The sequence below is a fragment of the Podarcis erhardii genome, assembly GCF_964252035.2.
Source record: "Podarcis erhardii genome assembly, chromosome: 7".
Taxonomy (NCBI): domain Eukaryota; kingdom Metazoa; phylum Chordata; class Lepidosauria; order Squamata; family Lacertidae; genus Podarcis; species Podarcis erhardii.
The window spans coordinates 59,215,366-59,230,867 of record NC_138511.1 but is presented as its reverse complement, the minus strand read 5'-3'; positions in this window follow the sequence as shown (position 1 = coordinate 59,230,867).

Here is a 15,502-nt window from a genome sequence, read left to right as displayed (position 1 = left end):
TGGCAGCCAGAAAATGCCTCTGTGTGCAGCCTGGGATGCTGGCTACCAGTATCTTTTTTTTTCTTTCCAAGTGAGAAGATTGCCATGGCAACTTCCATAGCAGCCAAACACCTGAGAACACGAGCTCCAAGTGAAACTTGTCACTCATCATCCAACAATGTTAATCTGTTGGATTTACATAGTAATTAATGTCAAGAGGCAATCTACAATTTAAGCAATCAGCGCCTGGATTCCCAGTGCCCTGCAGCCTGAGCTGTGAAACAGTTGCTGACTTAACCCTTCAGTTCTTGCTCATTCTTCAGCTGGAAGAGAGAAAGAGAGAGAGAGTGAGCACATATTTCAAGCTAGCAATTTGGGTGGTGAGCCCAGCACATTGGAAATTGGGGTGGGCGTGGGGGGGGACCATAGATGATGAACACTTTCGAATATCTCAGTCAGACGTCGTTGTTAGCAAGCTTCATGTAAGCGTTTTGCATAGAACTTATGATTCTCCCTGATATTCACCTTGAAAGCATAGATAGAAAGATGCTTTGAAGCTGGGGCAGCTGCCTGTAACCTTAAAGGAGGTGCTAGTGTGACCTTTCCTCAAGAGGGCCTGAACCTGGATGTATTGGATAACTATTGCCCTGTCACGCATACCTCCTTTTTGGGCTAAAGATTCTCAAGAACTTCAGACATGCTTGGAAGAAGCAGAGTTTCTGCTCTCATTTCGACTTGGCTCCATGTCCTGCTTTGGGACTGATACTGCCTAGTCACCTTGATCAATGACCTTTGTTGGTATCCTCCTGGCATTCTGCAGGGTCTCAGGTAGAGAGAGGTCTTTGCCTTCCCCTGAAACCTGAGCCTTTCAGCTGGACATTGAAACTGGGATCCTCTGAATGCAATGCCTCCTTCCCTTTTCCTAGATAAGAGGACCAAGCCACCGTGGCCACAAAAAGAGAGGCTGAGATACTAACCTTCCACTCACTTGTTTTCCTGTGAATGTAGGAACACCGGTGTCTGGCTGTTACCTCTCAGCACTCTTGGAAAAGCTATTATAAATACAGAAACCATTGCAGCAAATTAAAACAGAAGTGTTGAATGTTCTATTTATTTATTTATCTATCAAATTTGTATACTGCCTTTCATACTTAGATTTCAGGGTGGTTCACAACATAAAATATAATATAAAAACACAAAACACATGATAAAAATAAGAACAAAACCTGAAAACCAATAAACTTCCATCCCCGCACCCCTCCTTTCTCCCACAAACACATTTAAAGTGTTAATCAGCCAAAGGCTTGGTTGAAGAGGAACATTTTTGCCTGGCACCTAAAGCTGTATCATGACGGCATCTATAACTGTCAATAATCTTTGAGAATTCTTGGAGAACAGGTGAGGTCCCTGCAAGCTGGAGGTGGTCAAATATTGTCCTCCCCATCTTCAAAAAGGGGAAAAAAAAGAAGACCCAGGTAACTACTGACTTGATATCAATAGGTGGAAAGGTCTTAAAACAGATCATTACATGGTTGATGTGTTAGCATGTAGAAAGGGAGACTGTGATTACTAAAACAGAGGATAGGTTTATAAAAAAACAAGTCATGCCAGACCAATCTCATTTATTTTTTAAATACAGTTATAAGCTTGGTGGATCAGGGGAATGCTGTAGACATAGTATATCTTGATTTCATTAAGGCTATTGACAAAGTCCCCTGATGTCAGGGGTTCAGGGAGAGAGGCGCAGATGAGGGAGGAGACAGAGAGTGAGGGGGAAGGATTCCAGAGTGACGAGGAAGAGGATGACAATGACCCAAGATTGTCCATGAGTCCGTCCAGTGAATCGGAGGACTCCCAAAAGGGAGCCCCTCTGGTCAAGCCAAGGGAAGCTAGAGGGGGAAGCAGTCAGGAGCAGGGAAACGAAGGGGGAACCCCCAGTGGGAGTTGGAGAGCGAGACCGGCTGCTCCGCTGGAACGGAGTGAGGGGGGAGGAGTGACCAGTGTGTCAGAAGGAGCAGAACAGGAAGCAGAGAGGGGAAGGAGATCAGGGCAAAACGTCCTGCCGGAAGGGGAGGAAAGTAGTATCGAGGGCAGTGTAACTGTCGAAGGCAAGGTCAGGAGCAACGTACGCGCGCCAAGTTCAAAATGGGAGGCGCGCGGAAATGAAGAGAGTCCTGGGGAGGAGCCTGGTCCCAAAGCCCGAAGGAGGGGGGAGGAGGCGGCAGAGGACTCAGCCTCTGGAGAGTCCCGAAGGGAGAGAACACAGGGGGGCAGAAAGACCCTGCGGAAAAGGAAAGAGAGAAAGAGGTGGACCAGTACAAGCCTCTTAAACTGGTGTAGAGGGGGGACCGACTCAGAGGGTACTTCAGCGGTCTAAGGGTAACAGACGTAGAGTCACGGAGTTCGGATGTGAAGCTAATAATGTTCTTCAATAAAAGCTTTTGTACATAAGCTGGAGTGGACTTTGGTCTCTTGTGAGCTGGGACCACGGGTGACTCTGACACCTATGATATTATTGCAGGGAAGCTGGTAAAATATGGACTGGACAAGGTTATTGTCAGGTGGATTTGTAGCTGGTTGACTAACTGAACCCAAGGAGTGCTCACTAATGATCCCTCATCATCCTGGGAAAAAGTGACAAGTGCCTCGGGGTTCTGTTCTGAGCCCATTGTTATTCAATATCTTTATAAATGACTTGGATGAAGGAAGGGTCACAGTGACACCCACTTTAAGTTGCCTTCAGCTGGGCTTCTTATACAGATGAGATGTGGGGCTTCTGTGTCAGAATGAAAGTATGGAAGAAGGTGGTCATTCTGGACCTAAGCAATTGAGGGTTTTGAAGGCCATTATCACCAAGAGTATGTATTGTGCCTGGAAGCAAAAGTGTGCTGGTCCCGTGGGTTACCCGAGAGGCGAGGTCCAAGTCCAGTCCGTGGTCAAAGATGCAACGTGGAGGCAGTCTGTAGTAGCTGAAGCTGGGTGCAGGGCAGGGAGTCGGATGAAGTCAGGAACAGGCATGCAAGCAGGGAGCCAGGGTGGGTCAGGAGTTTAGGCAGGAAAGCAGGACAGGGTTCAGGCAGGAACTAGCAACCAACAATGTTGCTCCTGCAACTTGGGACTGGGGCTGGCTGGCTTTTATCTGCCCCAAGGCATAGGGTGGCCCTGATCCTCTGGTGACTCGCCTCTCCTGGCCTGGAGGTGAGCACTCCTCCTGCAGGAACATAGTTCCCTCTGCCTCTCTGCCCTGAGCCTCTGCAGCTCAGGAGAGGTTGGAGGGTTACTGGACCCAGAGGCAACCTCAGCTTCCTCTGATGGGGCTGAGAGTGGAGCACCCACAGGCAATGGGTCCTCCATCACCTCAGGAGCCAGAGCAGACTCAGCTGTTGCCTGCACCTGAGGATCCAGCACAGGTGAGGACCCTTTAGGCTCATATCCCGGCCCTGGCTCAGCTGGTTCTGGAGGCGAGGAATCCTGTGCAGGCTGGGATCCCTCAGGTTCAGCATCCGAGTCTGAATCCCAGGCCATCACAAAAAGGGTAGCCAGTGTAGCCCTTGTAGACCCTTTAGATGAGCACCCATCAATATTCACATGGACCAGCTGCAGTTTCCGAAGACTCTTCAAAGACTCTTCTTTGAAGACAGCCTTGCGAGAACCTAGGGCATGCCCTTTGTCAGTTGGCACACCAGTCTACTTTGAAGGATGAGGAATGAAGACAACCTGCCCTTCGGGCCAGGAGGTAAGGACCAGTGGCTCACAGCAGCCCAGTCCCCTTCTTGCCATCTTGGTTGCCAAGACGCACAGCTGTTGTGCAAACAGACCCAAGCGGCATCTCATCTCATTTGCAAACCTCTCAGGGACAGAACATGCAAACAGTCCTAAACAAGCTTCTTCAGAGTAGGGAAAGCAATTCATGTGAGCAAACAGATGGCAAGTACTTAAGCGAATGTCTTGCAGAGAGATGTGCATGTTTTCCAAGCGGTTTGCTTCCAAGGTTAAGAGAGATCATTCCGAGGGGTGTCCATCACAACTCTCCCTTGTCCATTCCCACCAGCCTCCTTCTCAAACCATGCAGCCTATGGAGGAAGCACCCAGTGTCTCTGGCAAAGGTGGCAATTATTCTTACTTTTCTTTCTCACAAAGCTGCAAACTCCCAGAGCCGGGCTAAACTGTGTGGCTTTGTCATGTCACTCGGCAGCTGCTTCAGACGGTTTGTGTCATTCTCAGCTTTGATGTATTAAATCGGCAGGGAAGTCTCATCTATCTTCCATTCATGCACCTGCTATGCCGTGTGGTGCCAAGTATTATGTGTTAAAACCAGGATAAATCATGTCACAGCTCTATGGGAGATCAAACACGGGCTTTTGAAGCAGACATTATTTGATAGGGGAAATTCTGGAAAGCAAATTTCCACGATTCAGATTTGTTTGCTAGGTGAACTTTCAATGTGCTAGACGACTTTGGGATTGCAGGATTGTCACCTCCTGTGCAATTCGGCTTGCATATGAATGAGGGCAGCAGGGGCTCTTCTGGCTGACCTGCATCCAAGGGAGATGTGCTATGCCACAACCAGGGAAAAGGTGTGCTCTGCAGTGGCACCCTGACTATGGAATGCCCCCGCTTTGAAAAATGATTGACCTTTAGGCACCAGCTCAAAACCTGCATTCCCCAGCAGGCTTATCTGAGACTCTCTCTCTCTCTTCCCACTCTCCCCTTCTCTCTCTCTCTCCCCCCCATTGCTCTTGCTTTTGGGTTGTTTTGGCTTGCAACTGGAAACTGTTTTATGATTTTCTGGTTGTACCCAGCTCTGGTATCCCTATGTGATGAATGGGGGGGGGGGTTAAACATATTTTAAATAAGTATATAAGGTATGATGTGTGTGTGTGTGTGTATGTGTATACTAGCTAACTATTATTTCTTTGTTTATCTATAAACATCAACAACTGGGAAACACTGGCCTGCGATTGCTCCAATTGGAGAACAGCCTTTACCAAAGGTGTCATGGTCTTTGAAGACGCTCAAACTTGGGATGAAAAGAAGAAATGTGCTAAGAGGAAGGCACACTTGGCAAACCCTCCCCATGATCAACTCCCACCCGGAAACCTGTGTCCCCACTGTGGAAGGATGTGTGGATCCAGAACTGGCCTCCACAGTCACTTACGGACTCACTGCTAAAACCCTGTTTTGGAAGACAATCTTACTCAGCTACGAATGATCACCAAAGAAGAAGAAGAAATAATAATAATAATAATAATAATAATAATAATAATAATAGATCTATTTATTTATTGTTAAAGAGTAGTTAGTCTATGCCTAGGAATTTCCCCTAAATGTAAAAATGTTTCGCAAAACCCTGAATCTTTTTCTCCCATGATCCCAAGCGGGTAGCATCAACAATGGACCCCATCAGGTTACAAAGCCACGAGTCTTTGCTGGTCTCCATCAGACTCACACAGCTGCCGCAAAAGAAGTGGTGGTGGTGCAGGAGCCCCATATCAGAGATCTGCTGAGCAAGGGCGCCAATCTATCCAGAGGCTGCCTTCATTCTAAACCTGCACTTCTTTTCCTCTTCCTTCTAAACTGGGGGGGGGGGGGAGGAGTCTTAGTGAGAAAGGTGTGCGTATGCAGAAGGAGACACACTAATTGATTTCTTACATATTAATATGTCAATCACTAGGGCTTTTAAAATGACTCATAAGTAAGCTTGACATTCCTGTTAATTAAATAGCCATCCTGATTCTAATCCACTGAAAATTAATCATTTGGGGAATTAAAAGGCATCAGCAGAAGATACTTCATTACCGTGAGTGCTTTGCTTTCCCCTCCTGCACATGGTGACAAGGAGTTCCTTCGCCAGAGCCAGGATGGAAACAGGACTTAACCTATACCAGTTATAGGTTGCTACTAAAAAGGTAAAAAAGGTAAAGGACCCCTGGACTGTTAAGTCCAGTCAAAGGCGACTATGGGGTTGTGGCACTCATCTTGTTTTCAGGCTGATGGAGCCTGCGTTTGTACAAACAGTTTTCTAGGTAACGTGGTCAGCATCACTAAACTGCTTCTGGTGCAACGGAACACCGTGATGGAAGCCAGAGTGCACGGAAATGCCGTTTACCTTCCCACCACATTGGTACCTATTTATCTACTTGCACTGGCGTGCTTTCGAACTGCTAGGTTGGCAAGAGCTGGGACAGAGCAACAGGAGCTCACCCCATCACTGGGATTCGAACCGTTGACCTTCTGATCAGCAAGCTCAAGAGCCTCAGTGGTTTAGGCCACAGTGCTACTCGCGTCCCTTAGGTTCCTAAAACCAGTAATCCAACAAACTCAAATTCCTAAGTGGACTCACCTGATTTGAACTGGGCAGATCAGGACTCAGGCCAGATCATGAACCCACCAGATTCCAGACAGTGGTTGATTCCTTTACAAGGAATCTGGGGGCTGCCTCTCTGTGCCTGTAAATGAGGTTTCTATCTTTTAAACTTAAACAAAAATAAAATAAAATGATAATTCAACCACAAAGAGCATTTTTGAGTATGAGGTCCAAGTATTGGCGGGGTATAAATAATAAATTAATATTATATTATTAAGAAGAGGCACCACAAGATCCAAAGCAGAAATTCAAAGTAGGTTTCTACTATCTTGAACATGGAAGAGATATTCCAACAGCTATAACAATATTATTCACTATCTGGCTTCCTGTATGATATATGCAGCATCAACAAAATAATCTGCTGAAGGTGTACTTAAGGCCAGTACATTTTTTTGGAAAAATCATTGATGCACAATGGAAACTTTTTAGTTTAAAGAAAAGGCAATAAGAGGCAACATGAAAGAAGTTTATAAAAGTATCCACAATTTAATGCAGATTTGTTTTAAATTAATTTCATTTCTATTTTAGTCTTTTATTTTAATATTTGTTTAAAGAAGGACATGGTTTTTCAAAGGTGCATGGTGAGGTCTGCCAGGATGAAAAAAAGCCAGCGCTTCAAATTTATTTTGTTGTATACTGCTTTATTTGGGTCTGAGCTAATATCTATTGATGCTCTCTTGTTTTACACCAGTGCTATTGTTTTGTGATGGTCTGATGATTAGATACAAATGAATGAATCTGATCTGATGAGTGAACTACCCTCAGGCCCTGGACTTTTTCCATCCAAGGAGGCTGAAAATACAACTGCGGATATCATAAAGCTGTTATACAAATCTATGGTGCAACCACATTTGAAATATTGGGTAGAGTTCCAGTTGCTTCACCTCAAAAAGGATATTGTAGAGCAGGAAAAGTTTCAGAAAGGGGCAACCAAAATGAGGCAGGGGATGGAGCACCTCTCCCATGAAGAAAGATTGCAGTGTATGGGATTTATAGTTCAGAGGAGGGTTTCCCAAACTTTGGTCCCTAGCTGTTTTTGGACTACAATTCCCATCATCCTTGACCACTGGTCCTGCTAGCTAGGGAGGATGGGAGTTGTAGTTCAAAAAACAGCTGGAGGCGACCCAAGTTTGGGAAACCCTGGTTTAAAGAAAAGGCGGAGTAAGGAGTTTATAAAATTTTGCTTGGCCTTGAGAAAGTTGATAGAGAAACCAATCTCTCTCTCTCTCTCTCTCTCTCTCTCTCTCTCTCTCTCTCTCTCTCTCTCACACACATACACACACACACACACACACACTGTGGACTGGCCCTTGCAGAAAACTGAGACAGGGCTCACCCACACTTCCACTTTCCCCACCCCTTCTCCCTTGGAAAACCTGATCTTTCCTGCTGAATTGGAGCAAATGTCCATTGGGTTTTCTCTGGATTGACATTTGCTCTAATTGAGTACTGAATAGTGGGTTTCCTTGGGGAAAGTATTGGGGAAAGCATCACCACTCAGACCCATGCCTCGAAAACATGGGACGAGTGGAAAAGTGCTTGTAACTGTATATTCTAGGCGCAGGGAAAACCGAAGTGTGGACAAGCCCACTGACACGGTTTCAGAGTTCTGAAACTTTTTACAGGATTTCCCAGGCAACAGGGGTTACCCAGGTCTCCACGCAATGTCGTTTTGCAACCCCCATGTAAATCTATTAGCCATGGTGGCAGCCAAGGCAAAGCAAAACTGAAGACACAAAACAGGCAGAAAGGCAAAGTGCCCCTTGTAATCAGAGTCAATTCGAAAAGCCCTCCAGGGTCCCCTTCTGGGAGCGCAGGGCTGACAACTTGTCAGCTGATTGATGATCCAAGGGGCTAATTAGAGCCAGGGGGGTGGGGCGGTAAATTAGCTGGGCCAGCCAGTAGGTGGCAGCATCGGACCACTTTCTCTGGACCCCAAGCGGCATCTTTTGCTCCTGACTTACCTCGCAAGGCCCCCGAGACCACAGCCAGAGAGAAGCAGAGAGGCATCGGCTTCTGTTTATGGAGCATCCATCCTGATTTGCTTGCACAGAGCTTGCATGGAGGGGAGACCATGTCTAGCCTTTGTCAAGCATTTGCATTCCACTTCCTGATTTGTTTGCAGGCTGTTTATTTTATTCTTCAAGGAGCTCAAGGTGGTGGTACGTAGTTCTCTTCCTTCCCATTTTATCCCCACAACAACCCTGTGAGGTAGGTTAGGCTGAGAGGCAGCAACTGACCCAAGGTTACCCCTTCAGCTTTATGGCTAAATGGAAATTTGAACCCTGGCTTCCCAGGTCCTAGTTTGACATGCTGACCACTATACCACACTGTCTCTCAATAAGGTTATGCTTCCCCCTGTTAATTGTTCATTCATTCCACACTTTTTCTTAACTGCAAAAAGTGTTGGTAGTACCCAATTAAGTTCCACTCTTAGGACTAACATTGTGTACAGCTCTCTGCTTTTTAAAAAATTGATTTGCTGTGCCAGAGTGACCAAATGCTTTAATTCACTTTAATTGTGCAAACCTAAATTTCCAGTATGCAGCTAAATCCCTCCCCAAAAATACTGACGCCCAGCACCAAATTAAGGAAATATTAGTCAATGAATTTTGTGAGTTGTAAATCAGTTCATTGATTGTTTGTATCTGCACATATCTGCACAGAAAGAACACAAGTTCTGAAATATAAAAAACACACTTTTTTTGTTTTATGAGAATACACACACACGTTTTAAGAGACACAACCTCCGAATAAAGTGTCAAACTCAAATAAAGTGTTCCCCCCTCAAGGGATATTTCTTAATTTTGGAAGGGTAAAGGATTGGTTTTCTGGAGTGTGTGTCCACTATGTGTGCACCTTAAAATTTGTGTAAAAGAGAGAGGCATTGAAAAGTGTGTGATGAGCAAATGATGAATGGGAAGGTACAGAAATAGATTGTCCGAGACTCATTGTCCGAGAACTGTCCTGCAAATAAATCAGAATGAATGGTCCCTAAAGCTTTGTCCAAGCGAACCAGGATGAGTGTTCAAAAAAATAGAGGGTGGCCAAGTTTGCTCTCTACAGCTGCCCTCCTCCTGTTCCTTCTGCCAGCACCCTGCTGTGGTAGGAGGGTCAGAAGGGTCTGCAATGGGTTGGTTTCTTTCTAGGGAAACCCTTTCTTCTCTGCCCTTCTGTGGCCATGCAGGCGTAGGGATATTTGTGTGTGTGTGTGTGTGTGTATGTGTGTGTGTGTGTGTAGCTTCTCAGTCTGCTCAGCCAGCCAGCCTGGGCACTGCACAGTATGAGTGTTTTTTCTCTGTGTTGGCTGTCACGTCGCCCGCAGGAGGAGGAGATGTTTATTACCTTGATTCCAGTCTCAGCCCAGTGGGACAAGCATTTCAGGTTCAGTGACCCATTCTTCTATTTCTCTCTCTCCCCACGTGTCCTTCCCGGTTTCATTCCTCAGTGACAGAGTTGACGCTGGCACCCTCCACGTGCTAGTAGCAGGGCAGAAAGGGATTCTGGGAAATACAGAAGAGGACCTGGGATTGGCTCAAACATGTTTGGGTCTCTGTACCATACACTTGCGATTGATTAATCCAGAGGGAGTCTTGTGAATCGCACTGCGACTCGTGGGACGGGGCACCAGCTTTGGCCCCCACCCCAGTCCCTTCTGCTCAAACAGATGTTGCAGGTCTACAAATCAATATTTGCAAAAAGTACCTTGCCTATGCTGTTTGCTTATTTAATGCATCTATACCTTTCCTTTCCATAAAAAAGAACGCCCAAGGTGGCTAACAACAATAAAATCCGCAATAAAAACACACACCACAGCAACCAATTCACAAACAAGTAAGCAATATGAAGATAAAATCATATAAGAGCAGATAAAAATGGCAGCTTGTTAAAAAGCATGATTAAAAGAGAAACACAGAATAAAACACCAAGCAGCAGAGCTGAACAAAGCAGTCCAGCAGGCCAAACACCTGTGTAAATAAAAAAGGGCTTTGCCTGTCGGCATCAGTGAGCCTTGGAAAGAAGGTCCAGATTCAACTCCTTTAAATGCAAAGAGCAGCAGGCTGCCTCTGGTCCAGGAATCATGGAGCCAAGAGCCAGCCTTCTGGGGAGGAGGGTGCCTCTTCCAGGATGGTGCTGGAAGCCTCCTCCATCACCTGCTTTGAATGAGCCTCCCCTCTCTTTCCGCAGGCAAGAACACATTGATAACCTTTCCCTGACTTTCCTTCCCTTCCCCCACAGACAGACCCAATTGCTGCCCTGTTGATGACTTCTCAGGCTGCGGAGGTAAATGTCTCTCTGCAAGGTGCCCAGAGATGGAATTAATCCTGCAAGGACTTAGGCTGGAAGGTCAGCCTCTACCTGGCAGCTTTGGGCAAGCTCACAATTAGGCAAGGGAAGCAGCCGCAGGGGCTGGCAGCCTTTATCCATCTTGGGTTTCCCCGCTGTTCTCCCAACATTTTCCCCGTTTTGTTTTGAAACAAAATTGCAGTTTAATCCCTCCCGCTTTGAATGGCAGGGAAGAGTTTCACTGACCTTCTTCCTCCTATCTCCCAGCTGCACTTTGTGGGTTCTAATAAACAAGGACGCCTCAATTTTTCACCATTTGGTCCTTCGGCAAAGGAAACGCCAACAAGTGACAGGAAGGCAGCATTGCCTGCCTGCCTGCCTGTCTGCTGAAGTGGAGATCTGAATTTCAGGGCTGTGTGTTTTGTGTGTGAGACAATTTTGTTGTTGTTGTTTTAATTCAAGTTCACAAGCTTATTGTGCTGGTCCCGGGGGCTAACTGAGAAGCGAGGTCCGAGTCCAGTCTGAGGTCGAAGGTGCGGTATGGAGGCTGTCCGTCAAAGCTGTAGCTGGGTCCAAGGCGGGGAGTCGGGTGGGTTCAGGAACTCTGGCAGAAGAACAGGACAGGGTGCAGGGAGGATCAGGCCAGCAACAACGTTGCTCCCGCAACCTGGAACTGGGGCTGACTGGCTTTTTTTTTGGGGGGGGGGGTTCTTTTCATTTTTTTAAAAAGATATTTATTAAGAATTTTTAATTACAATACAAATAAATAAAACACAATAATATATATCATAACACATTTTCTTATCATCTTTGGACTTCCTCGCATCTCCCGTTCCTGCGTTCCTAGTTATAAAAAATTTAATCCAGCAATTTATCACCTTGTTTACATTCTTACTAACTAATTTTCCAATATTACATCACACATTTTAAATAAATTTGTTTGATATCTTGAAAAATTTGGTTTAGCCTAATCATTGTCTAATTGAATTTAACTTATCTTCATAATTCACCTCATCTGTTTTAATGGTGCCGAATTCTTTATAATCTAGCATCCTGCTTAACATTCATACAATTTACAATATTTTTGCAGATAAATCTTAAATTTCTTCCAGTCTTCTTCTACCGTCTCCTCTCCCAGGTCTCGGATTCTGCCAGTCATCTCGGCCAGTTCCATATAGTCTATCAGTTTCGTCTGCCATTCTTCCAGTGTGGGTAAATCTTGGGTTTTCCATTGCTTAGCGACGAGTGTCCTTGCTGCTGTTGTTGCATACATAAAAAATGTTCGGTCCTTCTTTAACACCTTCTGGCCGACAATACCCAGAAGGAAGGCCTCTGGTTTCTTGGAGAAGGTATACTTAAATATCTTTTTCAGCTCATTATATATCATTTCCCAGAAAGCCTTCACTCTAGGGCAGGTCCACCAGAGGTGAAAGAATGTTCCTTCATTTTCTTTACATTTCCAACATTTGTTATCAGACAAATGGTATATTTTTGCAAGTTTAACTGGGGTCATGTACCATCTATATATCATTTTCATAACATTTTCTTTCAGAGCATTACATGCAGTGAAATTCAGCCCATTGGTCCACAACCTTTCCCAGTCCTCAAACATGATATTATATCCAATGACCTGTGTGGGGCTGACTGGCTTTTATCTGCCCCGAGGCATAGGGCGACCCCGGTCCACAGGTGACTCACCTCTCCTGGCCTGGAGGTGAGCACTCCTCCTGCAGGAACTCAGTTCCCTCCGCCTTTCTGCCCTGAGCCTCTGCAGCTCAGGAGAGGCTGGAGGGTTACGGGACCCAGAGGCAACCTCCTTTTCCCCTGCGGGGCTGAGAGTGGAGCACCTGCAGGTAATGGGTCCTCCATCACCTATGGGGCCAGAGCAGACTCAGCCGTTGCCTGCACCTGAGGATCCAGCACAGGCTCACGCCCCAGCCCCGGCTCAGCTGGTTCTGGAGGCGGGGACTCCTGTGCGGGCTGGGATTCCTCAGGTTCAGCCTCTGAGTCTGAATCGCAGGCCATCACACTTATTTTTTTTTTAGCCAAAGGCCATGACAAACTTGTGCCAGGCAATAGTATTAATAAAATAATACAGAACATGCAGAGACAAAGTATATATGAACAAAGTAAAGTAATATTCTGCACCAAGGATGGGCAGTGCCTGCTGGAAGTGCAACAGCAGGGATCATCCAGTTTGTAATTTAAGGGTTAATTTTAAAGTCAACTAGGCAAGAGCAGGGTGGGTAGAGTTGTTGCTTAGCAATCAGGCAGAGGGGCATGATGTTTGGGAGTATCATGTGCCCTGATTGGGTGTGCAATTCTGAGGGAGTTTGACCCTGTTTGATTGAATGTTTTCCTTCTGTGCATAAGGCCTGAAGCAATAAAGACAAAGGCCACATCCTCACCTTCATTTTAAAGCCCTAGTATGCCACTCTTAACAGCCATGGATTTCCTCAAATAATTCTGGGATCTGTGATTTGTTAAGGATGCTGAGATTTATTAGGAGACACCTGTTCCGCCTCTCAGAGCTACAGTTCCCAGCGAGGTTCAACAATTAGCCCACCTTTCAAAGGAACTCTGGGAACTGCAGCTTTAAACAGTAATGAATAGAAAACATACTGGCCCTGGAGTTTTGCAGCCATAAGGACTAGTAGCTTGCTTAAAACAGATTCTGAGGTTCTTGCTTATGTTCTGTGCCTGCGCAGAATTGCAGCTGTTCCTGTCTGCTATCTCAGATCTACCTGCCTAAAATTCACCTTCCCCTCCTAGAAGATAATTCTTTGAGTGTCACTACATGGTCCTTTTGCCTGATTGCAGTATTTGGCTCACACAAGGATGATTTGAGGTGTCTTTTATTCTAGAAACAAGTTCAAGAATTCATATCTGTGAGAGGTCTAATAGAGAGGAATGTGGGTTTTTTTTTTGTTTTTTGTTTACCTCTTTCATAAAAGTAGGTCCTGAGATCACTGAATGAAAGTGCCAGACTGGTTAAAGTACCTCTCAGTATAATAAGAAAGTTATGTAGCAGCAAGATGTGGTGACTCTCAATAGCTTAGATGGCTTTAGAAAAGGACCAGAGAAGCTCACGGAGGAGAGCTCTAGCAACACTTCTTTTTCTTTTTGCCTCATGACTTTTTTATTGAATTTTTTTAATTGAATTATGTTGCATACACAAACAATTAGAACAAAATTTACAGTCATCAAACAGATTAAGTAGATAAAAAAAGAATCAAAAATTAATACAGAAAAGTAAAATTATAATTATATAAAATTATAATATAGAAGAAAAAGAAAGAAAGGAGTCTAGCAACACTTCTTAGGCTGCCACCTTCCATGCCCTTACCTAGGATTAGGTCTCACTGAACTCACACTTACCTCTCCTCCGCTCTTTCCAGGCATGGCCTGCGCTTTAAAGCTCTGTGTTCGAGTGCCTCTGTTTTTGCTCTAGAGTTTTCCCTGTGGAAACCCACTCTTTAAAGCTCAATCAGAGCAAATGGCAATCCATGGGAAACCCAAACTGACTGAGCGCTAAAGAGAGGATTTTTGCAGGGAAAGCTCTGGGGCAAAAACACACACTCAGGTATGGAGCTTTTAAGTGTGGACCAGTGCCTGGAAAGAGTGGGGTAAAAGGTGAGTGTGAATAAGCCCTTAGTGGGCAGGCACCCTTCTGAGTACACCTGTGTATGACTGCACTGTCAGCCGTGGGGTTGGCCAATCATGGGATACCACAGTGGTTCCCAAAGTGGGTTGTATGGCCCCCATTAGGCGGATGAGATTACATGAGGGTGTTCTCAGAGGCAAGAGGATGGCAGGAGGCATTATGGATGTGTAAATGACTGTCAGGCTTCCAAAAGCTGGTATCAGTGGATGAAGTTCATCAGTTTTGTTGAATTAATCAAACTGCATAGTTTTAATTGGATTTTGAATAAACGTGCATGGTGGCACTATGGGTTAAACCACAGAGCCTAGGACTTGCTGATCAGAAGGTTGGAGGTTCAAATCCCCACAATGGGGTGAGCTCCCATTGCTCAGTCCCTGCTCCTGCCAACCTAGCAGTTCAAAAGCACGTCAAAGTGCAAGTAGATAAATAGGTACCGCTGTGGCGGGAAGGTAAATGGTGTTTCTGTGCGCTGCTCTGGTTCGCCAGAAGCGGCTTAGTCATGCTGGCCACATGACCCGGAAGCGGTACGCTGGCTCCCTCGGCCAATAAAGCGAGATGAGCACCACAACCCCAGAGTCAGCCATGACTGGACCTAATGGTCAGGGGTCCCTTTACCTTTACCTATGCCATGTATAGCACCTTGAGTTCCTTGGAAAGAATGGTGGAATAGGAAAGCAAAGAATGAATGAATGAATGAATGAATGAATAAATAAATAAATAAATAAATGTGCCTCGGGGTGATTTGGGGAAAGACAGAATGAGAAGAAAGGGTTAAGCACCTTTCCTCCCCACCTGCTCCTGACTTAAAGCTTCTTTTCATAAAAGGAAGAGGAGAAGAATCGGAGGGGAGAAGAGATGCAAAACTCTAGACAAAGTGTCGTTTGCCCTCCCCCGCCCCCGCACAAAGCGGAAACAGAGTTTGATTTGCATCCCTCATATATATTCTAATCAGCTTCCCTGTATGATTCCATATGGCAGCCAAGTTCAGAATGGAGCCATACCTCTCGGTTGGGAAGGTGCCAGCCGGTGATGGATCAAAAATGTAGGCGCATATTCACCTCCAGGCAGCAGGTAGGTGCTGTTAATTCTCATATGAGGAAAAAAAAAAGACAGTGCTGCATTACTGAGCATGCTGTAAGTTACAATTTTAGACTGCCCACCCCTGGGAATAAGGGAGGATGGAGCCATTTGGAAGGACTCCCCTG